The 23,494-nt window shown below is 36.6% G+C and overlaps 1 protein-coding gene across 2 annotated transcripts in view; it reads right to left on the bottom strand.

Moving 5' to 3' along the window:
• Positions 1-23,494, bottom strand: part of LOC145509654 (uncharacterized) — a 641,798-nt gene that overhangs the window by 48,855 nt on the left and 569,449 nt on the right. Inside the window, exon 3 of one of the 2 annotated variants that reach the window (XR_014056279.1) lies at positions 9,284-9,328. The exons of the other annotated variant lie outside the window; for it this stretch is intronic. The gene's annotated coding sequence lies outside the window, so the exon portion shown is untranslated. The remainder of the gene's footprint in view (positions 1-9,283; positions 9,329-23,494) is intronic. 2 annotated transcript variants of the gene reach the window in all.

Raw genomic sequence — 23,494 nt, 5'->3', positions numbered from 1 at the left:
ATAGAGGAGTTTTACATCCTTTTATATAAGATAGCTATTTAGATCTTCTGTAAACTTTTAAATTTATTACACTGTGTCATGTCATTTTGAAAGAAAAATGGCTGTCTACATGAAGGGAAGTAAAAAGGAATTTGTGTTTCGTCACCTCTCACTGTGGCGCGCATAGTTCTTGTCCACGGACTAGACGATCTGTGTGTTGGCTCGCATCTAGGCTGGGATTCAGGGTGTTTCATGTATCTCTCATTCGGAAAAGGAGGTGAAAGGACTTGCAGTCCTTGGGGGCATGCTCATTTCCTGGGAGATAGCAGGAAGGCGAGAGAAGCCAATGGAAATATCTGATGCCTTTATATCTGCTTGACATTATGCCATTTCATATCTGCCCACATCACTTCACTCAGAGCAAGTCACCTGAGCATTTGTTTTGGGGAGCGTCAAAAAAATATATGTTTTCATTGAACAATCTCAACCTTTTTCCCACATAATTTATTTTCTCTGATAAATAAGATGATTCTGATTTTAAGATTATGAAAATGTATGTTTTACCTTTACCTTTATCAGTTTTAAGTACATTGCTTTATGAACATTTCTAAATACACTGAAGTCAATTTTCTTATTAGTATATTTATAAAAATATTTTTTGCTTTTGGTTTTGTTTTAATATTTGCTTCTCAAATACTGTTGATGTGTTCACTTTCAAAAGGATGAAGAGTAGACAATTTTTTTTTTAATTGTACAACTTAAAACTCACTCCTACGACTATATTAATCTTTGGTGCATTGTTTCTAAATGATGTGTGATTCTCCACTCTGTGCATTGATTTCATGTCATGTAACCTCTCTCCCATCAGTCCACCCCAAATGAAATCAGTCCTGAATATTCACTGGAAGGACTGATGCTGAAGCTGAAGCTCCAATACTTTGGCCACCTGATGCAAAGACCTGACTCACTGGAAAAGACCCTGATGCTGGGAAAGATTAAGGGCAGGAGGAGAAGGGGGCGACAGAGGATGAGATGGTTGGATGGCATCACCGACTCAATGGACGTGGGTTTCGGTGGACTCAGGGAGTTGGTGATGGACAGGGAGGCCTGGCGTGCTGCAGTCTATGGGGTCGCAGACAGTCAGACACAACTGAGCGTCTGAACGTAACTGAACATGTGGCCTTCTGGGCCAAAGAACAAAGTGATAATTAACCACTGAGTAACTAACAACCGATAATCAATGACAAATCAGTAACTGAGACTAGTATTCTTATCTATAGATTTTCCTCCAGATACGTAACACATGTGAGTCTGAGAAGGCCACATGAGTTATAGCTCAGCTCCCCGCATAGCCTTCCCTTCACGGCTGAGAGTATGGCGGAGCTGGCCTGGACCCGGTTCCGCACCCTCACCGCGGAGCGGTGTCGGTCCCCGCTCCTCGCCTTTCACTCACCTCTTGTGTCTTGTGTCTCGTGTCTCATTCTCCCGCCACATCGCGCTTTCAGAAACCATGCTTGTCGAGCCGGTCTCCACAAATACTACTACTGCCATTTATTAAATACTTATTTTTAGAGAGGTTATGTGAATAATGCCATATGTATAAAGATTACATGGGTTATAATACTATTGCTATTTTAAATATGAGAAAAATTAAGCTTGGTAGGTGAGGTGAACTTACAGCAAAGTCATCCTTTCAGGATTAAAAGAGCAGCATTCTGACTTACGAATCCTCTCAGTAAATTAAAAAAGACAAGACTATTAGCACTTTAAGCTTTTTACTTAAAGCTTCTTTGCTTCACCAAAAATTATATAGTTGTTTCATAACACTGTCCCTGATATAAGCCAGATGCTGGAGACTACTACGCATTACCCCCATGCGTATATACTAAACACATTTTCCACTCAAGTTGTGCCCACAACTCGTGATTCATATTTCAGTTGGTATTTTAATACCACTGAAATGTTTCTAAACAGAAGCTACAACTTAATAATTTTAAGAGGCATGGTTAATCATTGCAGATGTTACTCCTATTATTTATGTAATATTAGACAAGTATTATTTTTTTTATATTCTAACACCAAGAAAAAGTAGATGATTAACCCTATAAGGAGTCAATACTTTATTTTAAATTGATAGACAAAAATGTGTTGCTTTTCTCTATTAAGTGAAAGTTCAGAATTATTATTTAAATACACTCATTTGTAAATTAAGGTGAATTAACTGCATTCATTAAAGCTATACTTATCTATAACGATTCTGACATAATTATGAATATTGTGATTGAGTTATAGTTATGCAAATGCCATTGAGACTTATTGTCATGTGTTACTTAAATCACAACCTCATGATTATAAGTTACTCAAAATATATTGTCTTCTAAAAATATAATCATGTCATGTATAGTACATGTTGATACTTTTATATAGCCTATGACTAAAACCTAGTAATTTCTTTAATAGCAACTGAATAATAATAATATCCTCCAAGAGAATGATGAGAATTTGTTTCATGGTGGTTGTAAGTGTTCTCTGCATGAAGATATATAAAAATAATACCAGACTACATGTACCATCTATTGATATTTAGTCTGTGGTCTGTGGGCTTCCCAGGTGGTGCTAGTGGTAAAGAACCCGCCTGGCAAAGCAGGAGACGTAAGAGATGCAGGTATCATTCCTAGGTCAGGAAGACCCCCTGGAGGAGGGCACAGCAACCCACTCCAGTATTCTTGCCTAGAAAATCCCATGGACAGAGGAGCCTGTCAGAAGACCTGAAGAAAATCAGAATAAAGGCCAGATATTTTGTCAAAGAGATTTCCTAGCATAGAGTGCAAAGGTAAAGCTCCTGAAATTGGTCTTTGCCAGCTAAGATGGAGCCCAATGAGTGTGAGCTGCTGCTGCTGCTAAGTCGCTTCAGTCGTGTCCGACTCTGTGCGACCCCATAGACGGCAGCCCACCAGGCTCCGCCGTCCTTGGGATTCTCCAGGCAAGAACACTGGAGTGGGTTGCCATTTCCTTTTCCAGTGGACGAAAGGGAAAAGTGAAAGTGAAGTCGCTCAGCCGTGTCCGACTCTTAGCGACCCCATGGACTGTAGCCTACCAGGCTCTTCCGTCCATGGGATTTTCCAAGCAAGAGTACTGGAGTGGGGTGCCATTGCCTTCTCCCAAATAGCATAAATAAAACAGTAAATGTGTTCTGCAGTGGTCTGATCTGCTGTTATTGTTCATGAAAGTGTTAGTCGCTCACTTGTGTCAGAGTCTCTCTGATCCCATGGATGGTAGCCCACCAGGCTCCGTCCATGGGATTCTCCAGGCAAGAATACTGAAGTGAGCAGCCATTCCCTTTTCCAGGGGACCTTCCTAACCCAGGGATTGAACCCAGGTCTCCTGCATTGCAGGCATATTCTTTACCATCTGTGCCACCAGGGAAGCCCCATTATTATGGGAGCCTTTGTCTTTAGGCATCAAGAGGGAATTGTTAAATACTGTTATTATTCATTGTATTATAATATATTAATATACTATTATTAACAGTATGTAACAAATAATTCCCATTCTGATGCCTAAAGACAAAGTCTCCCAAGAGGTCTCACCCATTAATTGAAAGCCATTTATTGTGAATATTCCCCAGGCCCTTGACTTGTTAGCTCAAGTGACTTGAATTTCATGGTTCAAAAGTGAATGGTTTGTAATACCTAGAACATCAATCTGAGTCAAATTATATATACAGCACCATTTATACAGAAGGTAAGAAAATAATTTAGGTCAAAATGAACACACTGTGAATGTCTGAAAACTGGTCAACATTATCCTTTGAAACAGAGGTACTTATTTTCTGTTTTGAAATATTAGCAAGTTAAAAGCTTTTTGGCAATGTTTCTTTTTTTATGTGATATGAATGGAGATGCTGTTAGAACTGAAAACTTTTTTGTTGTTGTTGAAAGTACTGGTACTGTGTGGTAAAGAAAGAACTTTGAAATTTTATATGGAGCCATTGATAAAACAGAATCTTATAGAAAGACTCTAATGTTTGTATGTCAGAGTAATAGCCAAATACAGTATTTCTAGAAAATATAGTATTTTTATTTGAATGACTTTAGGAGTTTGCTCAGCTCCTTAATATGAGTCCTTTGTAAATTCCTTTTGATAAAAAACATACTTTAGAATACATGTGTCATTTATTTGTGAATATGTATATAGCAAAAAAAAAATCACGTATTTGGATCAGTTACCCATGTGGGTCTCAAAAGGCACTTTTTTTCTGTTCTTTACATATTTTGCATTTTGTAGCTACTGTGTAGAGTTGTTACACAGCTCTGGAAGACAGCAATATTTATGTTAAACGACAGTTTTCAAACAAATGAAAGTAGAAGGACTTGAAGAGGCAGATATCATTTCGTTTTACCTGGAAGATCCCATTTAGGTTAGAGTTTTTAATTAAACATTCTCTTAATATATTAGTTGGATTCCTTTCATAGTATTTATATTCTTCTTAAGTATTAGTCGCTCAGTCGTGTGACTCTTTGCGACCCCGTGGACTGTAGCCCAGCAGGCTCCTCTGTCCATAGGGTTTCCCAGGCAAGAATGCTGGAGTGGGGTGCCAGTTCCTTCTCCAGGGGGTCTCCCCAACCCAGAGATTGAACCCAGTAAAGATGACTCTACCATTTGAGCCACCAGGGAAGTTCTTTATATTCTTCTTAATGTGCATTAGTTTTTAAACTTGTGATTACTAATAACCTGAAATCTTTGAAAAGTATTTTCTCGTTTGCCTGCGTGTAACTGAAAGTTCGGGCGTATCAACTTGCTTATTATAATAACACAAAAATATTGGCTACGCTTGAGTCAGATTGAGTTGAAATTGGTAGGGCCGAGAAAGGAGGATATCAGAGAAGCTAAATCCTGGGTCCTTTCTCGTTATTCCCTTTCCTACAGGGAGTTCCACAGAGGGGGGCAAGCTGACTCTCATGAGTCACCAGCCAATCTTCACTCCTCAGAAGGAAGCGGACGAAGATGTTTTTCACCACAGCAAGCTGTGTGACCCAGCCATACCCTGCCCCACTCTGCACTAGAAAGACTCCTTCATTTAATGGATCAGGTAACTCCTGCCAGTGGTTCCTGCCTCAGGCATTCCTGTGATAAGGAGCTTCCTTTTTCTGGATGCTAAAACTTTGTTTTTTTTCTTTTAAAGCAAAGTCCCTGGCTTTACAGACTTATTTGTATTCAAATTAGCTGCCCAGTCAAAATCTTCTGTATATGTGGGTCTTCCCACAGTATATGGAGAGGATAGTTTTCGATCAGAAATAAATGGGCCCTTGCCCACCAGCAGGACTTTTCTTTGTTCAGGGAAAGTTTGCTTTCAATTCGGTTCCAGCAACTCTGAGGTACTGTGTACTCAGATTCTACTGAGGCCAAAGTGCGTTCTGGTATAGAACACTGCAGCAGATGGTGACCTTTTCAAGCCTGACAAATGGCAGTTTGGTACACTCAGAACGTTTTATTTACCTGAGGAGGATTAAGGGGTCCCGGTCGAATAGAATTCTCCTAAATTATTGCTTGAGACATATCTATTTATCTTCATTTTGCATTTCTCCTTGCCTGAGTTTAGGAATTAAGTCTATATCCTGGGGACTGCTTGAGTTAGTAAGAAGTAGGACTTTACAATCCTTTTTTTTTTAATAATTCAAGAAGCCCAAAGACTTCAACTTGATCAAAATACATAGTTCCATTATATGCCTATCGTTGTATGTGAGGTTGTATCTTTCCTTAATATGGTTCAACAATGACTTTCTCAATTTGTGATTTTATGGTATGTAGTAGATTGGCTTGCACTTGAGTTGTGGGTATCATACCTAGCATATTTGGTTGCCTTTTTCAGGTCAGCTCAACGAATCGTTGCGCTGTCTCAAGAAAGAATTTCCCGTGGATCCGAATGACTGATCCAACAGTCACAGGATCAACAGATAACGCAGTCCTATGTAATACCTCAGATAGTTCAAGATAAATAGAAAAAAAATGTTTTAATTATAATATTTGCTTTTCAAATGCCAGTTTTGGATATAAATATTTGTAGCCATAGAACCTCAAAATTATGTGATGAACCCAGAAGGCTTAATGACCCCAAGGGAAAAAGAATTCTATAACCACATAGAATCTAGTACACTGGATATAGTTGAGTGTATCATAGAGATTGTGAAAGTTATTTGTGAAATAGGAACCTCCTCTCTGCCTTCTGTTTTTTTCCTGTTTGCATTGTCCCTTCTAACTAGCTGTGTGTGTGGAGGTGGCTGTCCTTGGAATGCATATAAACTGCTTTCAGTATGTCTTTACACAGGCAGGGGCTGTTAACCGTAGGTAATCCTAAATATCCTTTGCTTTCTTTTTCTCAGTCCTTAGCAAAAGACAAACAAAAAGCAAAAAAAAAAAAAAGCTGGAGAGCTGTATTCTGCCTTGGATATGATCTGCTGATCTGCTTGTTTTCCAACCCCCAAACATTCTCTCCATGATGCTTTCTTGACCTTCACGACTGATTAGTGAGTCACAGGTACAAAAACCTAAGAATAAACGACACTGGGAGAAGCCAGCCAAGGCTTCCTGCATAATTACCATGAAAAAAAAAAAGCAATTCTTTTCATTTCTAGAAAATATTTCTTTAATTTCCTCCCTTATATTATGAGGTGATTGGGCAAATTAATCTGTAAATCTCTTTGGGAGCAAGCTTTCTAATTTTCTTTTAAGAACCTCTATTGTTACATAAGAATATCTCATTAAGTTTTGCCTTTCCTGGGGAACAAGAAGGCAGCAGGTGATAATGAAATAAAGATTTTTTAAGAGGTATGCTTTTTACCAATGAAAATAAAAAGGTGTTAAATACACTTTTAAATTAAGTATTTTCTTAAAATCAGGAGTTGAGCATCTGTTTGATTTCCTTCCTAAAGGCTTTTATGGCAATTTCTCCTCTATAAGGAGGCAACATGAATTGCATTGACATTATTAAGCCTGCTAAAGCCTATTCCCAAATTCAGGACTTATCAGGTAAGCTGACTAAAGAATAATTTTCCTTTTGATTCGAGTCAACTTCATAGAAACTTCTCACCTCTTTGAGTTTGAGTATCTTGTGTTTATCATTTTTATTCAAGACTCTAAAGGAGAAGGCAATGGCACCCCACTCTAGTACTCTTGCCTGGAAAATCCCATGGACAGAGGAGCCTGGTAGGCTGCAGTCCATGGGGTCGCGAAGAGTCGGACACGACTGAGCGACTTCACTTTCACTTTCCCCTTTCATGCACTGGAGAAGGAAATGGCAACCCACTCCAGTGTTCTTGCCTAGAGAATCCCAGGGACGGCGGAGCCTGGTGGGCTGCCGTCTGTGGGGTCGCATAGAGTCGGACACAACTGAAGCGACTTAGCAGCAGAAGCAGCAAAGTAGGATGCTTTTTTGTAGGCTTTGGGTAGAGATGTTATAAGCAAGATGAACAGTGAAATCAAATTTTTGTTGTATATAAAAGCCTAACCATATCTGAAAATGCTTCATCACCTGAAATAGTGTTCTTAGACAAAAACCATAGTGGATGCTGAATTTGCATTCCTCTAATTTCTGATTTGTAATTAGTGAAACTATCTTTCCTGTCTTTTACATTTAAACATAATTTCCTTATTGTATAAATATATCAAGAATTTTTGCAATATATTGCTAAAATGTTGATAGATTCTTAAGATTTTGCAGTTGGTAAACATTCATGCATATGTATGTTTTATAATTACCTCCTATTAAAACTCTTACAATGTAACTCTTTTAAAAAAAATCAGTCCCACAAAGGGTTATAACAGGTTGACAGTGATTTATATGAGAAGCGTTTTCCCTTCAGCACTGTCATTTTACTTCTCATAAAATCAGTGTTATAGGACGGTGTATTTTATGTGTATATTCAAAACTTGGTAAGTAGAGTTTAATAAATACACATAGCTGTTTATAATTTTAATGGTACTATAAATAAGTGCTGATGAAAGAACTTATACTTTTGTGATCAGTATGATTCTCTTTATAACAGGAATCAGACCACGTGAATTTTCTATGAATTGTAGTTTTAAAAAATGTGACATGGAACTTTCTTTGCCACATATATGAATCTATTTATGAATCTATTTAATTATAGTCTATTTGTAACAGTGAACTATATTTTTGTATCACAATTCTGTTATTAGTGGACATTTAGTCAATCTCCAAGAATTTTTTAAAAAATATAAAAATAGAATGTATTATTCTTTGTACATGGACACTCCAAGATATCTTAGGGAAGCATTCCTGAGTTTAGAATTCTTTGCATTTTAAAAATAAATAGGTATTTTTATATTGCATTTCAAAAATGTACCAGCATTGATGAGCATTTTCCCACTATTTGGCCAATTCTGAGCATTAAATATATCAAGTGTATTTATTTTCCTTTTCAATTTGTAGTATGATGGAAAAAACATAAATAATTATCATTTGATTTTACTTTCCAGACAGCATATAAGATTAAATATTTTCATATATATATATAGTTAATTCTGATGTACTATTTTGTGATATCTGTTCATAGATTTTCTCCTTGTTTATCTTCTTATTTTCTTATAAATTCTGTCACATATAGGTTTTAAATATTTTCCCCAGTCTGTTACTTATTTTTCAAAATTTGTTTACTATTATATAATCAAATGCATTAGTCTGTCCCTTTGATTCCTTTATTCTGTAGCTTGTTAAATGGATCTTTCTTATCCTAAAATTATCAGCATATTTCCTTTTGTAATATTTTTAAAGTTTTATATTTTACATTTAGAATCTGAAATTTATGTTAAGTAGCAAAAAGTAAATTTCTAATCCATTTTTCTTGGAGAAGCTAAATAGCTTGGCTCCAGTATTTTGGTCTATGATCCATTTAAATCAATTTTGTATTTGCTGTGACATAAGAGTTAAGCTTTTTCCTGTTCTTTTTTTCATGTGGCTATCCATTTTTCCCAGCACTGTTTATTGAAAATATTTTCCTTTTTCCACTGGTAACTGTGTCAGAAAAAGAAGCAAAAGGAGGAGGAGAACAAGAAGATGCCTGGGGGATATCCCTGGGTGCTAGAAAAGGGATGGATGTGTTCTGTAATGGTCACACAAATGTGCATATGTAAAACAAAAAATTGCAAAGAACTAATTGCACACAAAAGTACCTCTAAAACCTGTGGAATGTGAATCAAGTAGGTGGAATGTATCAATGTGACTATTCTGGCTATGATATTATACTAAGACAATGTGTTCATAGTGCAGAAAAGTAGGCATTACCTTGTGGGATCTTTTTGTGTTAGTTCCTTCAGCTACATGTTGAGTCTACAATGATCACAAAATAAAATGTCAACATTACTTGTGAAAACATTCTTAAAAAAAGGTTAGCATTTGTCACAAAAGTGACTTTAGAAATTCCTAAATCCTTGAAATGAAATTCAAGGGGTTAGATGAATAAAATACGGATTTACCAATAACCGTGAGAAGCAATTGTAGAGTGAAACAAAGTTTTCAAATCAAGACCTATTAAATAAACAGGTAACAATTAGAGGAGGAATTGTTACTAACCTTCTTAATGATCTAATTTGCTGCTGGTGCTGCTGCGTTGCTTCAGTCGTGTCCGACTCTGTGCGACCCCATAGATGGCAGCCCACCAGGCTCCCCTGTCCATGAGATTCTCCAGGTAAGAACACTGGAGTGGGTTGCCATTTCCTTCTCCAATGCATGAAAGTGAAAAGTGAAAGTGAAGTCGCTCAGTCGTGTCTGACCCTTCGTGACCCCTTGGACTGCAGCCTACCAGGCTCCTCTGTCCATGGGATTTTCCAGGCAAGAGTACTGGAGTGGGTTGCCATTGCCTTCTCTAATTTGCTAGAGTTAGTTTATTCATCTCTGTAGAATGACCCAAAATATACAGTACAGGGTAAGGAGGTCAGTGGGAATTAGTTAAGACTTTCATAAAGCAGGTTAATGACCAGTTAAATTCCATAAGAGGAGATATTTACTCCACATCTCCATGCAGGATAAGTCTGATTATTTGACTCTGCAGTCAATTAGTTCAAAAAACCTATTCAATGAAAAGCTACTAAACCAGTTGTGCATATAAGTGGAATGGATAAAAATTCAGTTGCCACAAAGAAGTAACTAAGTGATTAAGTAGGGTTCTATTTCCATTACAATTATTAAATTTTCATTTTGAGCAAAATCTTCTGTCTTCAGGAAGTATATAAGGTGCCTGGAAAAATGATAGTATAGCCAGTTTCCATGAGAAATTTTTTAAAAGTAGGCATGTCACTATATCCATGAAGATACTACAGAAAGGTGGATGCCCATTCAAAACAAATATTTTACCCCTCAGACAAGACCAAAGGTGAAGTGAAGATATTATGTACTCTTTTTTCTGAATGTGTTCAGTCACAGATGCAAACATTCAATTATATCGGTAATATAAATTTAGCCTAGAATAATTCTAAACTGCTTTAAATACGTAGATTGTATCTAAAAAGGTTCTTCTTAATTGTTGTTTTAAAGAGGTAGGACTTTACAGCTGGACAGACTCAACAGTAACCTATTAATTCCAGCCTCATATTACATTTGAAAATAAGCAGAAGCATAGATACATATCAGTGGTTCAGTTCAGAATAGACCACCCCCCTTTTGATAAATTATGCTATACTTTCCAGAGTGATGTTAGCAAAGGAAGCATTCTGACGCCTATTTATACTGTTTAGGAAATGGAGACCCAGAATTAGTGATGACAGAATGTGTCACAGTGGTACCAGCAGAGCCAGAGCTTGGAGCCAGCATTTTTGTCAGGTACAGTACTCGAGGGGCCACACATTGTTTCCTGTAAGAAATGGTGCCATAACCTTGCAGTAGGCAGAATAATAATTCCCCAAAGGGGTCCATTTCTAACCTTTAGAAGCAGCAGATATGTTATCTTACATGGCCAAAAAGATTTCGTAAATTTGACTCCATTCGGGATCCTGAGATGGGAAATTATCCCTCATTACCTGAATAGGCACAACATAGTCACAGGGGTTCTTTTAAGGAAAAAGGGAGGCAGAATAATTGGAATCAGAGGAAATGTGATGGAGGGAAGAAGGCAGAGATCTGAGTGATGGGGGGTGCAGGTGGCCTCTAGAAGTCGATAAGGCAAGAAAAACGGAATCTTCCCAAGAGCCTTCAGAAGGAACACATCCCAGCTACACTTTGATTTTAACCCAGTCCTACCCATTTCAGACTTCTGACCTCCGGATTTAAGAGCATACATTTGTACTGTTTCAGCCACTAAATTTATAATAATTTGTTATAACGGCAATAGGAAACCCTTTACAAAGTTTTAAAGATAATACTTCATGTAAATAAATACCTCAGTAATTCTTCTCTATGTCTAATATTCTGATGAGAAATTTGCCTCTCAATAGAAAACCATGAAAGAGTTCAAAGCTAATACTTTTATCTTGAGTTTTTCTTTTATCTGTGTTTTTCTTTCTCTTGACATCTTTGACTTCTTAAATCAAACCTTTTCCCTCCATTAATCATACCTAAAGATTGTGCTTTCCATGGTCTTAATACCCTTCTAGTTTGTTTTTTTTTAACTATATCTGGATGATTTTATAAAAAGGGAGGATTATCCTTTCATTATAGTATGGCATGGTACTGAAGTGTGTGCTGTCAATACTTCTTATCAGCAGATGCCAATATGGCATGGGATGCTAGGAACCTTAATCCTGGGTTCCCTATAAGGTGAGATGTGAGTATACCAGTATTTGCGAACTCAGCATTTATTCATCCTTTTAAAAATTATTGTACTGAGGTATGATTTATTAAAAATTGTACTTAAAATAGATAAACAGTGAGGACCTACAGTATTAGCACAGGAACTCTGCTCAATATTCTTTAATAACATAAATGGGAAAGGAATTTGAAAAAGAATAGATACATGTATGTGTATAACTGAATTACTTTGCTATACACCTAAAACACAGCATTGTAAATCAATTGTACTCCAATATAAAATAAAAATAAAAAATTGTACATATTAAAGAATACAACTTTATGATTTTTGAGGTAAGTATCCATTCATGAAACCATCACCATAATCCATTCCCATAAACATATTCATCACCTTCAAAAGTTGCCTTGTGATAATATTACTGTTAGTCTTTGAGATAGATAGGAACACAATATAGGATCTACCCTCTTAGAAAAATTTTAAGCCTACAATACAGTATTGTTAACTGTAGACACTGTGTCATAAAGCATATCTCTTGCTCATTTTATCTAACTGAACCCTTTAACTAATGCCACTTCCTTTTCCCAAGGCAGTGTTTATCCTTAACCTATCGGCGGTGCACATCCTTCAAACACCTAGAGACTAACAACCCAATATTAAATTATATCTGTTCCAACCCAATATTAAATTATATCTGTTCCATCCTGTTTACTTCAGTTGTCTTCTGTGCTTTTATGAGCTCATTGACTACTCTAAATCAAAGCGCTTAAACAGTCTTACAAATATCCACTTGCCTACTCATCTGGAACTCATTATTATTTATGTTGAGAGAACTATGAAGCCTCTAGTTCACTGACATTATGATTTATAACACCTTGAGGAGTGAAAGAATTATAATATCTTAAAGTCATTACCATAGAGCATTATATTTTCAATGTAGATATTGTTCTTACAAGCAATACTTTATCATTTTTCCCCTTAATGATATACTTTTGAAACTTTAGATGAATTAATATATAAAAATATCTTGTTTACTGAGATAAAATCTCACTTGCATACCTCATATTAACAGGATTACATTTTATACTTTTCAATTAACCCCACATGAATGGACAAATGTCAGTAATACTGATGATCTGGCCAAGAGTATTAGTACTTCAGCATAAGGGCTATATAACATATTCACATGAGGGAAAATTTTCAAAATTTTAAGTATACAGAAATTAACATTATATTTTAAAAGATGTTACTCAGAGCTATCAATGGGAAGAAATGCTAAAAATCATAGTGCTAAGTAAATTTGTCCAGTAGCTAATGAGTAATCTTGGCATACCAGTGTGTGAATTTTGAACTATATTCATAATAATGAGAAGTGATAATTCTGAAAGCCCTTCTCCCTAAATTGAACATGGGACAAGATTCTGTGTTCCATAAAGCATAAAAACACATATTGACCATATAATCCTTAATGTACATTTTTAAACTTACTAATTTATAGGTTCTTTTAATGCATACAGATGATTAGGCAAAAGGGAAAATGTTCATCAAGATAATTTGAGTTAAATAGATGCCTCTAAATATATCAAAACATGTTCTATGGCCAGGTCCACTCAAAGGTCTAAATTTACATTTTAATTTTCAAATGAGAACATAGTTCAAATAAATTGATTACATATTATATTGCACACTCCAAATGCTACATTATTCAAAAATTTTAAAGCTGAGCTATATACACGACTTTTACCCCTCTGAAGGATTTCTTTAAGCATTTTCTAGCTCAAGTTTGGATATATGTGTATGAATTATTTTCTAAGTATATTTGTTTTATTAGAATATGTGAAAACGTATATAGATCTACACTGGTGGCTCAGATGGTAAAGAATCAGCCTACAGTGCAGGAGATGCAGGTTTGATCCCTGGGTTGGGAAGATCCCCTGAAGAAGGGAATGGCTACCCACTCCAGTATTCTTGCCTGGGAAATTCCACGGAGACAGGAGCCTGTACAGGTCATGGGGGTCACAAAGAGTCAGACACGACTGAGCGACTACGTGCACGCACACATAGATCTACATTATGTGGTTGACTTAAACCATCTTGCAGCCTCTCTCCTAGGAGCACAATATGGAAAATAAGCAAGTCATTAAGTAAATATTCTAGCTGGAATTCAGACAAATGGAAAGGTATGATTCAATAGGACAGAGAGGAGATAGACATCAGAGGTAGACATCAGCTATCAGAAGAAAACATTTGTAAATATTTAGGTACCCAACATAGAAGCCCATACATGTATAAAGCAAATAATAACAGACCTAAAGGGAGAAATAGAAAACAATGCAATACAATATTATTAGGGGACTTAAGTACCCCAATCATCAATGGATAGGTCATCTAGAGAAAAAATAAGGACACACGGCCTTCATCAGTATACAAGACTGAACACATAGCCTTTGTTAATATACACACAACACATTCCATCCAAAAGCATCAGAACACACATTCTTCTCATGTACACATGGGTATTCTCCAGGATAAATCATATGTTAGGCTTCAAAACAAGACTTAAGAGGGACTGAAATTATACCAAGCAACTCTTCTCACCACCATGGTGTGATACCAGAAATCAATTACAAGAAGGAGACTGGGAAATTCACAAATATGTGGAGATTAAACAACAAACTACTGAAAAATAATGGATAAAAAGAAATTTAAGGGGAAATCAAAAAATATCTTAAATCAAACTAAAATGGGACACATACCAAAAGCTTTCATATAAATTATTTCTAAGAGAAAAGTTCATAGCAGTAAGTGCCTTCCTCAAGAAAAATCTCAAAACAACCTAATGTCACACTTGAGGAATTAGAGAAAGAACAAATGAAACCCAAAGTTAATTTTAGAAGGAACTAATAGAAATCATAGCAGAAATAAATGAAATAGAGCATTAAAAAATGAAACTCTAACCTTTAGGTAGAGTCCCTTTCACATCAGGAAGAAAACAAAAATGACTATTCTCACTAATTTTATTCAATACCATTTTGGAAGTCCTAGCCAGAGCAATTAGGTTAGTAAAAGAAATAAAAGACATCCAGATTAAAAAGGAAGGGAGAAAACTACCACCATCTGCACATGACATGATATTCTATAGATAAAACCCTAAAGAATATATCAAGATATCTGTTGCATTTCTATACAGTAATAATGAACTATCAGAAAAAGTAATGAAGGAAACAATCCCATTTACAATTGCATCAATATGAATAAAATTCCTAGGAATAAATTTACAAGCGATGTGAAATAACTGTACCTGAAAACTGTAGGACACTGATGAAAGATTGAAGAAAACGCAGGTGAATAGATATTCCATGCTTACAGATTCGAAAAATTAATATTGTGTCCATACTACCCAGAGTAATCTACAGATTCAGTGCAATCTCTATCAAATTCCAGAGGCATTTTTCAAAGATGTAGAACAAACAATCCCCAAATTTGTATGGATCCAAAAGGACACCAAATATATTAGAAAAAAAGAAATCTTGAGAGAAAAGAACAAAGCTTGAGGCATCAGGCTCCCTGATTTTAAACTGTATCATGGAGCTAGGGCAATCAAAACAGTACAAGTCTGGCACAAAAACAGACAAATATATTAATGGAACATAATAGATAGCTCAGAAATAAATCTACATTTATGGGGTCAACTATTTTAGGAAAAAGGAGCCAATAATATATGGTGGGGAGAAGACAATCTCTTCATTAAATGGTGGTGTTCAAAACCAGGCAGTCACATGCAAAAGAATAAAACTGTTTTATATTATACACAGAAATTAACCTAAAATGTTTTAAAGACCTGAATTTAAGACATGATATTTTAAAATATATGTGTTAAAGTTACTTGAAATCAGTACTGGTGATGATGTTTTTGGATCTGACACAAAAAGTAAAGGCAACAAAATAAAAAAATGGGAGACTACACACTCCAAGCGAGGCTTCAACAGTATGTGAATCAAGAACTTCCAGATGTTCAAGCTGGATTTAGAAAAGGCAGAGGAACCAGAGATCAAAGTGCAAACACCCACTGGATCATAGAAAAAGCAAGAGAATTCCAAAAAACTTCTGCTTCTTTGACTACGCTAAAGCCTTTGACTGTATGGATCACCACAAACTGTGAAAAATTCTTCAAGAGATGGGAGTACCAGACCACCTGACCTGCCTTCTGAGAAACCAGTATGCAGGTCAGGAAGCAACAGTTAGAACTGGACATGGAACAACAGACTGGTTCCAAATAGGGAAAGGAGTACGTCAAGGCTGTATATTTTCACCTTAATTATTTAACTTATAGGCAGAGTATATCATGCAAAACGCCAGGCTGGATGAAGCACAAGCTGGAATTGAGATTGCCAGGAGAAATATCAATAATCTTAGATGTGCAGATAATACCATCCTTATGGTAGAAAGACAAATACCTTATAATCTCACTTATATGTAGAATATTTAAAAAAAAAAGGAAGAAAGAAATTAGAAAAACGAAGCTCATAGATATAGAAAAAAGACATGGTTGCTAGAGATGGAGAGTGGGGAGGTGGCTGAGATGGTGAGAGGAGTCAAACAAACTCCTAGTTATAAACTAAGTAACAGGGATATAGTATACAGCATATTTGAGAATAACTAGTAGAGTGGATGCTAACTAAACTTACTGTGATAATCACTTGCTGTGATGTAAATCATTACATTATACCTCCAAAACTAATTTGCTATGTCTATTATACCTCAAAAAAATAGTATTTGGGCAAAAAGAAAAAAAAAAAGAAGGGGAAATAGAGAAAACTGTGATGTTTCTTCTCATAAGGACTCTATATCTTATGACCATACTTAATGTTAATTACCTCCTTATAGGCCCTATTTAAAATATAGTTACACTGAAGGTTAAGGCATCAAAATATACATTTCAGGAGGACACAATTCAGTGTATAGCACTGGTTATGGGATTTTATGTTGATCCTTATTTCATGCCATTATTTTGTGGGATTAACTGTTTAACTTATCTGTAAGTTCTATGTTTACCCCCTTAAAGATATTATTTTCTTCTTTATACTCTTTTAATATTTCCTTTTTAAATATTAATTTAGTATTATTTCGTATAATGAAAATTAGTATTTCCATTTTAAATACTAACATGTCAATTTTAGTTAATAGCAAATGTTTTAAGACGTGTGTGCTCAGTAGCTTCAGTTGTGTCCAACTCTTTGCCACCCAGTGGACCACAGTCCGCCAGGCTTCTCTGTCTGTGGGATTTTCCTGGCAAGAATACTGGACTGGGTTTCCATGTCCTCCTCCAGGGAACCTTCCCAACCTAGGGACTGAACCTGTGTCTCCTTCATCTCCTGCATTGCAGGCAGATTCTTAACTGCTGAGCCAAGGGGGAAGCCCTAAATTTAACATAGCATATGATCAATGAACAGGGAGGTTTGTGGGTGAAATTTATTTTAAAAAAAATTATTACTTTTTAAATAACTAATAAAACTATTTAACTATTTAAGGTTAATAGTTATTGTATAATACTGTCTGTTTGAGGTGTACAATGTTGATTCGCAATTTTTAATTTATAATTATAAAATATTGGCTACATCCCCTGTGTTGTGCAATATATTCTTTAAGGTTATTTTATACATAGTAGTTTGTTCATTTTTAGCCCCATTTTTTGGAGGAGGCTCTATTTGCCCCTCCTCCCCTTCCCTTTTCCTACTGGTAACCACTATTTTTTTTGTGAGGCTATTTCTATTTCTATTCACCAGTTCATTTTATTTTTTAGATTCCACATGCAAGTGATATCACACAATATGCGTCTTTCCTTGCCTTCTTTCACTAAGCATAAATACCTTCCAGGTTCATTCATGTTGTTGCAAATGGCAAAATTTCATTCCGTTCTGTGGCTGATTAACATTCATTTTTGAATATATATATATATCACATCTTTTTTATCCCTTTCTCTGTTTAGGGACATGTAAGCTGCTTCCTTACCTAGGCTACTGTAAATAATTCTGCTATAAACATTAGTTTACATGCATCTTTTCAATTAATGGTTATGTTTTTTTGAATATATTCCAAAAATTTATATTTCAAAAGAAATCTAAGTTATACAAGAAAAATTATCTAGTCAACTTGTTGCCCAAATCGTGCTTCACACCACACCTCTGCCCCATACAGAGCAGCAGAGCTTGAAGGGTTACAGTCATGGAAGTGCTGGCTGATTGCTTTTGTGCATTAGCCCAGTCCATGGGGTCACAAAGAGTCAGACGCGACTGAGTGACTAAACGGACTGAAAGGCACTTTACCCTTACTAAAACACTGAAAGATATTCCAAGCATCATATTAACCTTATCTCTCAGGGTGATGATTTCATGAGCATTATTATACTGTCAAATTCCCACTGACAACATTATTACTATACAGAAGCTTTATAAGGAAATGTATTTTGACACTGATATTCGAGTATTTGGATCCTAAAAAAAAATAATCTCCCTTTTTCCTTCTTAAACACCGCAGATGTATAAGTTAGTGACAGCAGAACAATGTTATATTTTTGGTCAGTTTTTTTTTTTTTTTTCAGCTTTCTCTGAGCTAGTAGCTAATGAGTTGCCAAGTTTACTATCTCCCCAATGGCACGGCCGGAGAAGGCAATGGCACCCCACTCCAGTACTCTTGCCTGGAAAATCCCATGGATGGAGAAGCCTGGTAGGCTGCAGTCCATGGAGTCGCTAAGAGTCGGACACGACTGAGCGACTTCACTTTCACTTTTCCCTTTCATACACTGGAGAAGGAAATGGCAACCCACTCCAGTATTCTTGCCTGGAGAATCCCAGGGACGGCGGAGCCTGGTGGGCTGCCGTCTGTGGGGTCGCACAGAGTCGGACACGACTGAAGCGACTTAGCAGCAGCAGCAGCAGCAGCAATGGCACGGCAGTGGTCTAAGGGTCATCTGGAAGAATAAGGGTTAGGTATTCCCTTCTCAGCATGATGGAGGTTATTACTTGATTTCAGCAGGACATGTCAGCAGATACATCCCTATAAACTGGATGCTGGCACTATCCATCTCCTCCAGTGGAATAAACCTGCAATTGGACTCAACTCACCTTGTGATCCAATGATTTGCCTGATAAGAGACAGTGGAATTCTCACTTGAATTCCCATAATTTTGAGAATTTCAAGTGTGAGACTTGTCTTCTAAGACCCAACTATTGGCTCACTTTAGTATGGTGTGTTTTCAGAAAAGGAGATAGTAAAACGAATCCAGAAACAGACATTAAGGACCCTATCTACTCCATTTTTTGTCCTTAGGATAAATATATTTTAGTTTTATATTAGAGCTATAAGCATAGCAATACTATCCATAACTTTACTGTTGAACTTATATAATAATTACAAAGTGATTCAGGTCTATTTAATAAAGAATCAATTACTTTGTTGTCAAACTGGGTCAACATTCAAGTTGAAGTGACATTTTAAATATACTTTAGAATGTTATTGCATGGCATTTTCCTTAAATGGCAATGTACTTGAGGAAAATGCCCTTTCCATTCCTAGCTTCAAGGTTCTGTACATTAATTACTAGATTTAGGAAGAGAAGAAAGTTTAGCCATCTGCTGTGCCCTGGATAAACTCTTACAGGGCTTTAAGGGTCTCACGTGGCACAAACTTCTTTAGATAGCCCTCAAAAGACAAGTTCGTCAGTGTCTTCATTAAGCTTTTGTTGAGTGCCAAATACATGCCACACACTGCTATTAATACTAAGTACTTGTTATTTGGAATCACAAAATCAAAAATACTACCTGCAATTGAGAGGTTTGTGATCTAGAACGTATGAGCAGGCATGAGTCTAAATTGTGCAGTAAAATGTTAGAAATTCTAGGTAAGATGTAGGTAGATGGAGCAATGGATGTACAAAAGGAGAGATTACACCTGAGTTTCTTTAATTACATCTGAAACTTGAAGGAAAGATGAATAATGTCTACAAAATAGGCACCTGTCAAACTTCTTTAGATACTAAAAGAATAGCTTCAAGGTTTATGGGGAGCTAGGCTGTGGAGAATTGAAATATATTCCAGGAGTAGGAAGCCGGAGAGGTCAGGATCAGTTCTCCAGAGTAGTTGAGGTCTGGATGTAGGCATGTTTCAAAAATTAAAGTTTATTACATCCAGTACATAGTTAAAAGCCACTAGTCAACAGGTAAGAATTGGCCAAATAAGGAAACAGCAGCTTGGTTGTTAAAAACCTAACATGTCAATTTAGTATTAAATATTTGGCACATTTTGGATCCTAATTTTATAAGACCCAAATTTCTGCAATTTAGATTAGCCAGTCAAAGCCTACGCAAAGGCATGAAGAACATCATGAATCTCAAATAGATATATTTCTCCAGGTATTTTAATACAGTGCTTAGAAATACTGAATTGTCCTAGAACTTTGTAACCTTTAGTAAAGGGAGAGACATTATACCCAAGCAGGCATTCTTTATTCACTCTCATAGGGAAAATTCTCATGCCTGAACATTATAGGTATAGTGAGGAGTTAGTAGAGCTCATTTTACAACTCATTTTTTATTTAAAAGAAAAAGAATCAGAGAAAATAATAGCTATGTGTTCATAAAATATCACTTATGCTCTGTGTTGTACATCATGAAGAAGATATTCAAGAAATTTTGAAATCATTATTCTACTATGCTTAAAGAAAATGAGAAATGGCCCATGTCACTATTCATACCTCAAATATAATCAATCACTCAATGATGAAATGCAAATGACTAAACTTCAATCATAGTTTTTCAAATATTGCTTTGAAGAAGAAAACCCTCCTAGAATCAGATATTGGTAAGTAACTAAATCTAAGAAATATGACAAATACATTATTATAATCAGTATTTCATAAATTTACCTTTAACCCTAAATAATATCCTTATACTTAGGATAGACTTGTAAAATTGCCTTTGTGTCTATAAAAATGGTAAAGTAGAACTTTGCCAGTTCAGCCAAGGTGGTCAGATATCTACTTTCATGATCATTACCCTCATTTCTTGAATAAAAAAAATACTTGGGAAAACTGGTGAGATTATGCCTACTTAATAATCACATGCCTGGCATATCTGATCAACTTTCAGAATTGAGAAACTCAAGGAACTATCCATCTTACATACAGGGTGATTGCACTTTGGATGTGTCTAGAGCAGAATGTTCATAATTAACCACCTTTTTGGAATGCTGCTTTTTTCAGCATGTTTGTTTTCAAAACAGAACTAAAATTAAAATAACATCTTTTTAGCTTACTATTTTTTTTCTGAAATAATTTATAGCAATTGATTTACAGAATGCACGACACTCAATGTTCCAGAATACATGCCATTTTAATGCACACCATTTTATTTACTGCATTTTATATCTCTGCATAAAAATATTAATTACTAGCTGAGATTTATGTCAAAGAGTGTTCTGCCTATATTTTCCTCGAAGCGTTTCATAGTGTCTGGTCCTTAATTCATTTTGAGTTTATTCTTGTGTATGGCGTTGGGAAGTGTAGCTCAGCCCGGTGCTCTGTGATGACTTGGAGGGGTGGAAGGTTGGGCGTGGGGGGAGGAGGTTCAAGAGGGAGGGGATGTATATATATGGCTGATTCACTCTGCTATTCACTTGTTAAAGCAGGAACTAACACAGCATTGTAAAGCAATTACACTTCAATAAAAAAGTAAAGTATTAATCGGCCTTGACGTAAGTGTTATATTTGAGTGTTTATAACATTTTTATTAGGCATTTCTTAAGCCTTAAAATTAGGCTTTTATCACTCTATCGACTTCATTGAGTTGTTCACAACCTTTATCTTCTCGTCTTCACTTACTTCACTTACTTAAAGAAAATGAATGGCAATGACTAAGATGCCAGTGAGCGAGTGGGCCAAAGAGGCTGAGACAAAACAAACGTATGTCTCCAGTCTGATCTGCACATCTGACTGTCTGTGTGATCCCGGAGGCAATAGCGCTGCCCTACCAGCTGTAATATAAGGGGTTTAGCTCTGAAATAAGATCCCAGAAGTAGTAGCTTTGACTTCAGATATGATGTTTCAGTGTGTTTTTATCTGCTGTAGACACGTCTGTTAAAACTTATGAAGATGTTCCAATCAACTAGTAGAATTCACTGTCCTATTTTCCCTGACTAGGTTAAGTTCTATTATCTTTTTCTTCTATAAGAGGTAAGAGTTCACTGGTTTAGCTTCATCAGTGTTTTCCCTCCTGATTCCATCGCTGCCTTAACGCCACCCTCTTCCCCATTTCTCAGTAGCTTAGTTGCTTATTCCCCCAGCTCTCTACTTGTTTGCAAACTTTATGACCCTAACCCACTGGGTCTATCTTTAGAGAGCTGTTTAAGAAAACATGATCCAAAGGCCTACACTAATTTTGAAACAGGTCAACTCATTTATTCCACCTTTAAAATCACTGCAGATGGTGACTGCAGCCATGAAATAAAAAGACGCTTCCACCTTGGAAGGAAAGTTACCACCAACCTAGACAGCATATTAAAAAGCAGAGACATTACTTTGCCAACAAAGATCTGTCTAGTCAAAGCTATGGTTTTTCTGATAGTCATGTATGGATGTGAGAGTTAGACTATAAAGAAAGCTGAGGACTGAAGAATTGATGCTTTTGAACTGTGGTGTTGGAGAAGACTCTTGAGAGTCCCTTGGACTGCAAGGAGATCCAATCAGTGCATCCTAAAGGAAATCAGTCCTGAATGTTCACTGGAAGGACTGATGTTGAAGCTGAAACTCCAACACTTTGGCCACCTGATGCAAAGAGCTGACTCATTGGAAAAGACCCTGATGCTGGGAAAGATTGAAGGTGAGAGGAGAAGGGGACGACAGAGGATGAGATGGTTGGATGGCATCACCGACTCAATGGACATGGGTTTGGGTAGACTCTGGGAGTTGGTGATGGACAGGGAGGCCTGGTGTGCTGCAGTCCATGGGGTCGCAAAGAGTTGGACATGACTGAGTGACTGAACTGAACTGAACTAAAAATAGTAAAGGCTGTTCTTTTAGGAATAGTCTTTTAAAAGATGGTAAGAGACTCTATTCTTGTTGTTGGGCTGCTGCTGCTGCTGCTGCTAAGTTGTTTCAGTCATGTCCAACTCTGTGCAACCTCATAGACAGCAGCCCGCCAGGCTCCCCCATCCCTGGGATTCTCCAGGCAAGAACACTGGAGTGGGTTGCCATTTCCTTCTCCAGTTGTTTGGCTATAGATCATTTAATAAGTTCTTCCCATAAAGTAGTGAATAAAATAAGCATCTCTCCTAGACAGAAGGGTATTTTAACAAAGTACTTCATATCGTGTTCAGAATTAGAAAGTCATTATGAGATACTGCTTCTGCTGATATCACTCTTTTTAAGTAACTTCAAATGTGTAAGCGTCTGTAACCCTTATTTAGGATGCACAAATCTTAACCACGCCTTATTCCACTGTGTGGCATAACTTGCCTCAATCTTATTCACCCAAGGCCATCCACAGTAATGGTCGTCACAACCTTTCCTTGTAACTGTAACTACAGTTCACTGGGCTGCAAACAGGTGGACACAGCTGAGCGACTGTGCACTCCTACTCACACACAGCACAGCCTCACTGTGTGGGTCTCTCTGCAGCAGGGTTCCACTCTGTATTTGCAGATGGATAAAGCATTGCCATACAGCAAACAGCCAAGCCTGTGGCCCGTCACACTTTTATACAA

The sequence above is a fragment of the Giraffa tippelskirchi genome, chromosome 6 (assembly GCF_054371585.1).
Source record: "Giraffa tippelskirchi isolate mGirTip1 chromosome 6, T2T-mGirTip1v1.2.pri, whole genome shotgun sequence".
NCBI classification, from domain to species: Eukaryota; Metazoa; Chordata; class Mammalia; order Artiodactyla; family Giraffidae; genus Giraffa; species Giraffa tippelskirchi.
The sequence above is the reverse complement of the archived record's forward strand: the minus strand, read 5'-3'. Positions and strand labels throughout refer to the sequence as shown.